General features: G+C 39.1%; 1 long non-coding RNA gene across 1 annotated transcript in view; it reads left to right on the top strand.

The window, feature by feature from the left end:
• Positions 1 to 1,330: 1,330 nt before the first annotated feature.
• Positions 1,331 to 10,726, top strand: part of LOC139361829 (uncharacterized) — a 29,174-nt gene continuing 19,778 nt past the window's right edge. Inside the window, exon 1 of the long non-coding RNA XR_011619531.1 lies at positions 1,331 to 1,658. This is a non-coding gene — a long non-coding RNA (uncharacterized lncRNA). The remainder of the gene's footprint in view (positions 1,659 to 10,726) is intronic.

The following is a 10,726-nucleotide window of genomic DNA, read 5'->3' as shown; positions in this document are numbered from 1 at the left end:
GTGCATCTCAGTTTCATGGCATATCAAATGGGGGAAAAATGGCAACTATGTATAGGGTTGTGTGAGGACATAATATATATCATCACTTTGTTGTAAGCTTAAATGTGCAATACAAATGTCAAAAATTAAAGGAACATTATATTCAGTACCCTAGGAGTGATGATAAATAACACTGATGTTGTTCAATCATTTTTTCCCCTGTAATCACTGCTCTCAAGTGTGCAGGTGCTTGATACTGGTACTTAAAACTGTTTGAGATTTAATGAACAATCCTTAACATGAAATGATCATTTGAGAGGAAATCAGAGATGGGAGAAAAGTCGAAAAAAATTTCCATTCTGATCCAGCCTTACTTTATTTTTATTTATTTATTTATTTATTTTGAGACAGAGTCTCGCTCTGTCGCCCAAGCTGGAGGGCAGTGGGGAGATCTCAGCTCACTGCAAGCTCCGCCTCCCAGGTTCACTCCATTCTCCTGCCTCAGCCTCCCAAGTAGCTGGGAGTACAGGTGCCCGCCACCATGCCTGGCTAATTTTTTTTGTATTTTTAGTAGAGACGGGGTTTCACCATGTTAGCTAGGATGGTCTCCATCTCCTGACCTCGTGATCCGCCCGTCTGGGCCTCCCAAAGTGCTGGGATTACAGGCTTGAGCCACCGCCCCTGGCCTACTTTATTTTTTATACCACTCAAGATGGTTTTATTTGTAGGGGTATAAATTATCATTGTGTCATTATTCGTAAAAAGTGAAAGTCATTATGCAGACATGGGTTAACAAGATTAAATTTGTGTTATTTGTGCTGAATAGATGGGTTAGAAATATGTCTTATTTATGAACTTGGACTAAATAGGAAATCCATCGGGAAACAGAATTATTAATAGCAAACATTAAAACCGTTTAACATTGAGATATCATTCTGGTCTCTCAGAGATACTAAGCGGAATAAAAGCATGTTCTTGATCTTCATAATATGATTGTGTACTGAGTTGTCATTTCAACTAGGTTAATTAGGCATGAAAAAGTCACCCATGGTATTGAATTTAGAGATAAACAAAACAAAACATGGCAAAAACCATACAGATTCGTGATGAACAGACTTCTTAATGTCTTTTGTTTTTAACCTGGTCCTTTTCTCATAGTATGAATCATAAGATTCATATGATACCCAGAATTGGGGTGATACCAAGTACAGTCCCACATACTCAGATGACTGGATTCACCAATATACTGAGACACTGAGATGTGAGGAAAGGCTTGACTGTTAGACTTCTGATCTATAGTTTTTGTAATAGCTGGAATCAAACAATATAATTTACATAAAAATGCCTGACATTTTGTGTGACATTTATTAGGCAACCATCTTGGTTTTCTTCCTCTTTAGTAATGTCAAGCAATTGTGGAACTTCCCCCGCATCACCCCCGCAGGTTCCAGCAATTCTGCCTCGGTCTCCGGAGTAGCTGGGACTACAGGGACATGCCACCACACCTGGCTAATTTTTGCTTTTTTCTTTTCAGTAGAGACGAGGTTTCACCATATTGGCCAGGCTGATCTCATACTCTTGACCTCGTGATCCACCTGCCTCGGCCTCCCAAAGTGCTGGGATTACAGGCATGAGCCACTGCGCCCGGCTGCAATTGTGGAACTTTTATTATGTCCCAGGTAACACTTGCCCTTCACAGGAATGTGTTTGTGTGATATTTATAAAAACTGCATGAGGAGGGTACTGTCATTCCCATTTATCTCATGAGGAAATTAGAGTACAGAAAGTTTAAGTACTTGCCTATAGCCACTTAACTAACAGATGACAGAGCTCAGACTCAAGTCCAGGCAGTTCATCTTCAGAGTCCAGTCTGATCTTCAGGGTCCACTGCTGTTCAGTAAAAAAACTATTCTTACTGTCTGATTCAAAGCTCTTTTATAATTTGATATTCAGTTAAAAATAAGAAATAATAGTTGTGCCTGGAATTGACTGAACAAAGAGAAATATGATATACCATTAATTAGACGGCCTGTTTACCATGACCCGTATGTCATCGTCTCTTTAATGAACTTCTTTGATAAGCATGTACTGTCTCAAAAACACACTTGTAGGCCATAGAGTCACCGCCTCTTAGAATTATCACTCATATGTATTTCCCTGTGTATTCAGACATCCCACTCTTTGTCCCCTGTCCCCCAGATTTCACTAATGGTGAAAATGAGGTCCACAGAAAGAAATGTGCTAAACCATGACTTAAACTGACCTATGGGTGCTTCTATCAGCTACAAGTATTATAGTTTTTTCCAGGGTCAAGAGTCATTTGCCGCAGGATCAAGTCCATATTCTGTGCTCTAATGAATTGTATCTGAAATCTCATACTCTTAGCTGTTTGGCCTGCTGAGAACATCAAATCTTGGGTAGCTCAAAAGGTTCTTAGAGTCATCCTTTTGATAGCATCTTTTCAATTCCTTACGCATTTGGGTTTTTCTAAATTTCTTGTATCTAAGAAACGATGCATCTTTGGCTTCTTTCTTGACTAGCATTTGGCATCACTTGTTGGCTTCTGACTTTACTATCTCTATTCTACAAATTTTGTCAAATATTTACTGAGCTACTACTTGGGCGGTTTTAGTGCTAGTTCACTGGGGATGAGTGAACAAGGATGTCATAGCCCATAATCTCATAGAACTTGTGGTATAAAAGGTTACATAGACATGTAAATAGGAGGTTACAGCCTATAGAGGTAAGCCGATGTCGGTAGATGTAGATCAAGGTGAGGTGAACTCAGGGAGGTCTTCACAAGGGAGTAGACCTCTGAGCTGAAACATAAAGAAGGAGTAGCAATTATCCAAGCTCCAAAAGTACAGGGACAGACCTGTATAACTGATCTCAGGATACTGAACACAGTGCTTGTCATATAATTAGAACTCAATAAATATTTTTAAGACATGAATGCAAAGTAAAGAGGGTAACAAAGGCTCCCTCCAAACTTTAGTCAAGCTTCTCTGAGCCATCTCTTTTTGACTATGCCTCATATTTGGGACCTGCTGTTGACCTGCTGTATCCAGTTTTAGCTAAGAGTCTTGTTATTAAGAATCCTCCCACTCTAGATATTTGATTCCATTGTCCTGCCTTAACAAGAATACCCCCTGCCCTTGGTATTTGATCAAGTTTTTCTTAGTAACTTTTTATCCTTAACTTTTCATTATGCTTGTCTTGCCATCCTGGGATTTAGGTAAGGTAAATGGGGCCCACATACTTTCTGAAAATATGTACAAAATTATGTAAATGTCAGTATAAACATTTATTTTACTTTGGGAGAAGATTTATAATTTTTGTTGTATTCTCCAAATGTCTGCAACTTTAAAAGTATTACAAACCACCATTATATTTATTTTCAGACAGAATATATCTACTTTCATGGTTCCACGTTGATAGTTTCCAAATACATTCATCATATCCAAATTTAGTTCTATACCCCATTTCTATATTTGCTGCATTAAGATTCAAACTTCCAGCTTATAATTCTTTAATTTCTTCTATCTCAACATCTATCCCAATTTGGTTCTTTTTCCTAAAGGCCTTATTTCTCTTTATAATGCTTCTTTTCCCTCAGTCATGAGGCACATGCCTTGGAACACAGGTATGTACCTTTGTATGTAAACTGCTCCTTTACTCCGTGTAGCAATTCTGCATTTAAATGCTATGTTTTGCCAATTTTCTCTAGACTCATTTTGGACCCTCTTCACTTTGTGCTGCAATTTTTTTAAGAGGCTCCTAACTGATCTCCTGGCCCCTACCTGTTTTTCGGGGTTAGTTCATCTTTCATGGCATTACTATATTTTATCTTTAGAAACAATTTTCCTGATGATTCCTTTCTTTCTAACTCCTTATGAGGGCTGGTCCCCAGATGGTCAAAGCATAACCTCCTTGTATTTCCTGAGAATTTCCTTCCACTCTCTTTTCTGCCTTTCCAAATCCTAGCCATCTTTCATGTTCTAGTTCAAGTCCTACAAGTTTCAAAGGAGATTTCCTTGGCGACTATCTTTCAATATTTTCCTTTTCTAACTCCTTACTACATGGATAATTTCATACAGCTGAGCACTTTGTAGTTCTGTGTGTGTGTAAATGTGTATGTGTGTGACAGCTGAGCACTTTGTAGTTCTGTGTGTGTGTAAATGTGTATGTGTATGACAACTGAGCACTTTGTAGTTCTGTGTGTGTGTAAATGTGTATGTGTGTGACAGCTGAGCACTTTGTAGTTCTGTGTGTGTGTAAATGTGTGTGTGTGTGACAGCTGAGCACTTTGTAGTTCTGTGTGTGTGTGTAAATGTGTATGTGTGTGAGTACACTTGCATGTGCAATGCTGTGTCTTCCCAGGCACGTGAAGGGGACGGGACTTGTCTTACATTTCGTACTCCTCCTCCTATCAGACTCTTTTAAAAAGGTAAAATATGTTCAATCAATCATTGTAGCTTATAAGCAATCTTAACCATCTCGTAGGAAGGATTTTAAACTTAATTTCTTAACTATTTTTGAAAGGTATAGAACAATGTGGCTATAAATTTTAGTTTTATAGAGTAATAATGTATTATGAAGTTGTTTGACAAGCTGTCTATTCTCCTCCATATGGAAATACATACATAAACAAATGACATGGTTTTTTGTTTGTTTGTTTTGTTTTGTTTTTTTGAGACAAGAGTTTCGCTCTTGTCGTCCAGGCTGGAGTGCAGTGGCACGATGTCGGCTCACTGTGACCTCTGCCTCCTGGGTTCAAGTGATTCTCCGGCCTCAGTCTCCCAAAGTAGCTGGGATTACAGGTGGCCGTCACTGTGCCTAGCCCAAAGTGCTGGGATTACAGGCATGAGCCACTGTGCCTGGCTGGGTGTTTGTTATTTTTAAATAATGCCTTCCTCTAAGACATTATTTATGAAGAAGTTCCACATTAAATAAAAAATCACATCACTTCAGTTGATTGTCATAAGCTATTACCTGACTCTGCAGTTTTTGGTATTGTTAAGCCAGTCCAAGTTTATCCATTTCTGTGTGGGCATTGCAAGGATCTTTGCCATGTACCTAACTCTGACACACACTTGATATCAACTTTTGTTCTTCAATTCCAAATGGAATTATTTAATAAACCACATAAATAGTAGGATGTTATAATTTGATAGAGACTTAGAGATCACCTAGTCTAACTTCCTAATTTTATAGATAAGGAAACTAAAGTGAGGAGTTAGATTGTCCAAGCTCACATGACAGTTTAAAGATAGTCTTAATGGAATTAAATATCCAGTTTTCTTGACATTCCCCAACTGGTAATTCCGTTTTAATCCTTGTTGTTGTGAAAGCATGAAATTTACAAATACAGAGGTCTGATCCTATATCAGTAATGGTTAGTTATACAGCTGTGGATAAAATTTTAAGTGTTATTATGGTGTCCCACCCAATGAATTGTGAGAGGTGGAGGGACAAGTTCCCATGACACCCAAGACTAATGGAGCTTTCTGTCTGTTGTGACTATATTCTGGAGATGGCCGACCATAGAGTTGACACCACTGAATAATGAGTATCATATAAATTCATGCTGAGTTTCTCCTTAAAGCTGTGCTTTTAGAAGGAGGTTATTCAACTAGGATAATTATGTAATATTGCATCACTGCAGGCTGTATTTTATGTTTAAGAATCCCACATAAAGGATAGCTGATTTGCAGGATGTTCTTTCGGCATCACGTAAGACAAAACTGTTCCAAGCTCCTATCAGTGAGTTCTTTTAGTTGCTTTCTTTCAGTAAGCAAATGATACTGATATATATTGTGAGTAAACACAGCCAGTTAACTTTCACATCGACAAGTTGGTAAGGTTAGGTTGTATAGCAATGTCCTGTCTGCTGTGGTTTGTTGCTATAAGGTTGATTAGTTTTGCCAGCTATTATAGGTCTTACATTTCCACTTTTTTCAAGAATAAATTATTTGAATAATAAAAGAGTGACTTTTCTAAATGTTGAGGCTTATTTAGAACATTATGATATTTGATGAAACACTTTAATCAGTACTATAACTGGATCCTTATTGCAGTAATGACTTAAAAAGTGAAATAACTTGGATTCCATGGTCGTTCAATGTGTAATTGTTACTCCATTATAGGCATTCTAACTTTTGATTCAATGCTCCTAGTAACAGATACACTACACACACACATAAACACACATATATACACATGACTTAGTTCTATTATGAGCTTTAATGCTGGCTGTATTCGCACATAAATAATGATATAATTTATTTCTGTGTTCATATGTATAAAACCACTATGAACATCTTTCCACATATAGAAAAAGTCCTTCAAAATAAGTGTTATGAATTGACTTAATCTGATGCACCCAATTAATTGGACACAATTTTATCTGCCAGTCAGTCCAAGTGCTGGAATTTTTTCAAGAATTTTCCTGAGTTATCTTTATGTTAACCTGCACAGCTCATGTTAGCTGTCAGTTCACAGTTATGCAGAGCTTTGCAATTCAGTTGTTTTCATATGACTTTAACCCAGAAGTCAAAAACATAGTCAGATATGACCATCAGGTCCATTTCAATTTGGCTACCTAATATTTTAAATTGATTTGAATTAAATGTCAACATTATAAAAATTGGGAGTTTTTAAATAAACCTTAGTTTTGTGACTTCTTTCACCCTGTCTCTGAATGGAACCATCAGCTGAAGGTTTTGATGAGATATGTGTTCACCAGGCCACCCTCATGATACATGTGACCTTCCTGCTCCTAGTAGTACCTTCAGTTTCTGATGCTTTTTCTAAAACTTTTTATCTACATGTCCCCAAGGTTTTTCAGTCTTACTTTTTTCTTTTCCTTCATGTTTTCCTTTGTTCAGGGCTTTGGCATTTGTTTCTTGAACTAGTTAGAAACTGATTTCCCTCCTTCTTATAACATTTGATAGCTTTCAAGGCCCATAACTTGATCTCCTGCTTTCAGAAGTAACTTTTAGTGTAGGTACAGAGGTGATAGAGAAAAAGTCTTCATTTTCCCATAAAATAAACACTTAAAATTATATTTCAATGTAATATGATGCCATGACGATTATTTTTTAATAAAAATAATTTACCACTTTATTGAGGTATGATTGACAGGTAAAAAGCTGTACATCTTTAATGTATACAACTCAGTGAGCTTGGGGATGTGTATACATACATAAAACCATCATCACCCTCAAGGCCTTAGACATACCCAAAATCTCCCAAAGCTCCTTCTCACCCTTTCTATTATTATTTGTGTGTGTGTGTGTGTGTGTGTGTGTTAAGAACACTTAACATAAGATCTACCTTTTCAGAAACTTCTAAGTATATTATTAACATAACATTAGCTACAGGCATTATGCTGTAGAATAGATCTTCAGGACTTATCTTGCATTAAGTGAAACTTTGTACCCTTTAACTGTCACCTGCCCATATTTCTCTTTCCCCCAGCCCCTGGCAATCACTATTCCAGTCTCTGCTTCTATGAGTTTGACTATTTTAGATTCCTCATGTAAGTAAGATCATACAGTATTTTACTGTAGTTTTAAAAAGTTTAGCTTATTTTTCTTAGTGTAATGTCCTCAGGGTCTATCCATGTTGTTGCCCATAGCCGAATCTCCTTCTTTTGTGAGGCTGAGTAACATTACATCTTACATATACCATATTTTCCATTATCCACTTATGTATTTGTCTGTTTTCACACTACTGATAAACACATACCCAAGGTTGGGAAGAAAAAGAAGTTTAATGGACTTACAATTCCACATGACTGGGGAGGCCTCATAATCACGGCGGAAGGCAAGGAGGAGCAAGTCATGTCTTACATGGATGGCAGCAGGCAAAGGGAGAGCTTGTGCAGGGAAAACTCTCATTTTTAAAAACCTCAGATCTCATGAGACTCATTCACTATCACAAGAATAGCATGGAAAAGAACTGCCCCCGTGATTCAGTCACCTCCCACCAGGTTTCTCCTACAACATATGGGAATTGTGGGAGGTACAATTCAAGATGAAATATGGGCGGGGACACAGCCAAATCATATCATCCTGGCCCTGGCCCCTCCCAAATCTCATGTCCTCAAATTTCAAAATCATTCATGCCTTCCCAAGTCCCCCAAAATCTTAACTCATGTCAGCATTAACTCAAAAGTCTACAGTTCAGTGTCTCATCTGAGATAAGGCAAGTCCCTTCTGCCTATGAGCCCATAAAATTAAAAGCAAGTTAGTTACTTCCTAGATACGATGGCAGTACAGGCATTGGGTAAATACAGCCATTCCAAATGGGAGATATTGGCCACAGAAAGGGACTACAGGCCCCATGCAAGTCTGAAATCCAGCAGGGCAGTCAAATCTTAAAGCTCTAAAATGATCTCCTTTGACTTCATGTCTCACATCCAGGTCACACTAATGCAAGAGGTGGGATCCCATGGTCCTGGGCAGCTCCACCCCTGTTGCTTTGCAGGGTACAGGCTCCCTCCCAGCTGCTTTGATGGGATGGCATTGAGTGTCTGCGGCTTTTCCAGGTGCACGGTGTAAGCTGTTGGTGGATCCACCATTCTGGAGTCTGGAGGATGGTGGCCCTCTTCTCACAGCTCCACTAGACGGTGCCCCAGTAGGGATTCTGTATGGGGGGCTCCAATCCCACATTTTCATTGCACACTGCCTAGCAGAGATTCTCCATGAGAGCCCCACCCCTGCAGGAAACTCCTGCCTGGACATCCAAGTGTTTCTATAGATCCTCTGAAATCTAGGAGAAGGTTCCCAAACCTCAATTCTTCACTTCTGTGCGCCGGCAGGCTTGGCACCACATGGAAGCTGCCAAGGCTTGGGGCTTGCACTCTTTGAAGCCGTAGCCTGAGCTGCACTTTGGTCTACTTTTCTCATAGCTGGAGTAGCTGAGATGCAGGCACCAAGTCCCAGACTGCACACAGCACAGGGACAGTGGGCCTGGCCCACAAAACCATTTTTTCTTCCTAAGGCTCCAGGCCTGTGATGGGAGGGGCTGCCATGCCCTGGAGACATTTTCCCCATTGTTTTGGGGTTTAACATTTAGCTCCTCGTTACTTCAGCGAATTTCTGCAGCCAGAAAAATGGCTTGAATTTCTTCTCAGAAAATAGGATTTTCTTTTCTACCACATTATCAGGCTGCAAGTTTTCCAAACTTTTATGCTGTTTCCCTTTTAAAACTGAATGCTTTTAACAGCACCCAAGTCATGTCTTAAATGCTTTGCAGATTAGAAATTTCTCCCACCACATACCCTAAATCATCTCTCTCAAGTTCAAAGTTCCACAAATCTCTAGGGCAGGGGCAAAATGCCACCAGCCACTTTGCTAAAACACGGCAAGAGTCACATTTGCTCCAGTTCCCAACAAGTTCCTCATCTCCATCTGAGACCACCTCAGCCTGGACCTTATTGTTCATATCATTATCAGCATATTGGTCAAACCTCATTCAAGTCTCCGAGGAGTTCCAAACTGTCCCACATTTTCCTGTCTTTTTCTGAACCCTCCAAACTGTTCCACCCTCTGCCTGTTACCCAGTTCTAAAGTTGCTTCCACATTTTCGGGTATCTTCTCAGCAGTGCCCCACTGTGCTGGCACCAATTTACTGTATTAGTCTGTTTTCATGCTGCTGATAAAGACATACCTGAGACTGGGGAAAAAAAAAAAAAAAAAAAAAAAAGAGGTTTAATGGATTTACAGTTCCACAAGGCTGGGGAGGACTAACAATCATGGCGGAAGGCAAGGAGGAGCAAATCATGTCTTACGTGGATGGCAATAGGCAAAGAGAGAGCTTATGCAGGGAAAACGCTCATTTTTTAAAAACATCAGATCTCATGAGACTCATTCACTATCACAAGAATAGCATGGGAAAGACCCACCCCCGTGATTCAATCACCTCCCACCAGGTTTCTCCTACAACATATGGGAATTGTGGGAGGTACAATTCAAGATGTGATTTGGGCGGGGACACAGCCAAACCATATCAATTGATTTGACCGTGGCATTATTAAGTTGGTAAGACATACACAGAAGGCTCACAGCATTCAAAAGGACAGCAGCCCCTGCTGCCTGCCTCTTGCGCACTCTGGCCTCCTCACTCACTTCCTCTTCCCTTGAAGCTGAGCTGTGCCTGCCAGGACTCTCTTCTCACTGTCCTCTGTACTCACTGGGCATTCAGCAAGGTTTTCCCTCTGGCTCAAAATCTTTTTCCTTTCCTATCTGTCTTATTATTTATATCTGTATCTGGAGCCTAGGAAAGATCAATAAAAAGATGTTTCAAGCTTTTAAATGTTTTTCTTATCAATGCATTTGTCCTGGGTGTAATATTTCAATTTACAAATGGTCTAGAAGTCTTTCTCCATTGAAATGATCTCAGGCATTGAACTAGAAGAATAAAATAGATGCTAATATGAAATAAAGGACAAAAGAGACATTACAGGAGGAAATATTTTATGGCCAATATAATAGTGTATCAAACCACTTTTAGAATAACTAAGCATTTCTGTGAAAAACATAAAAGGTCAAACAGCATATCTTATAGTGCAGAAAGAAATCCATTCAATTTTAATCTTGTTCTTGCACTATCCAATGTTACTTAGAGGACAAAATAACTGAGGTTAATAGATTTTATTATGTCACTGACCTAAGTGGTTGATAAAAATATGAATTTAAAGGAATAAGATGGATATTTCAAGCTTGTAATGACATGTCATCAA

Source organism: Macaca nemestrina, chromosome 2 (assembly GCF_043159975.1).
Source record: "Macaca nemestrina isolate mMacNem1 chromosome 2, mMacNem.hap1, whole genome shotgun sequence".
Classification (NCBI taxonomy): Eukaryota; Metazoa; Chordata; class Mammalia; order Primates; family Cercopithecidae; genus Macaca; species Macaca nemestrina.
The sequence above is the reverse complement of the archived record's forward strand: the minus strand, read 5'-3'. Positions and strand labels throughout refer to the sequence as shown.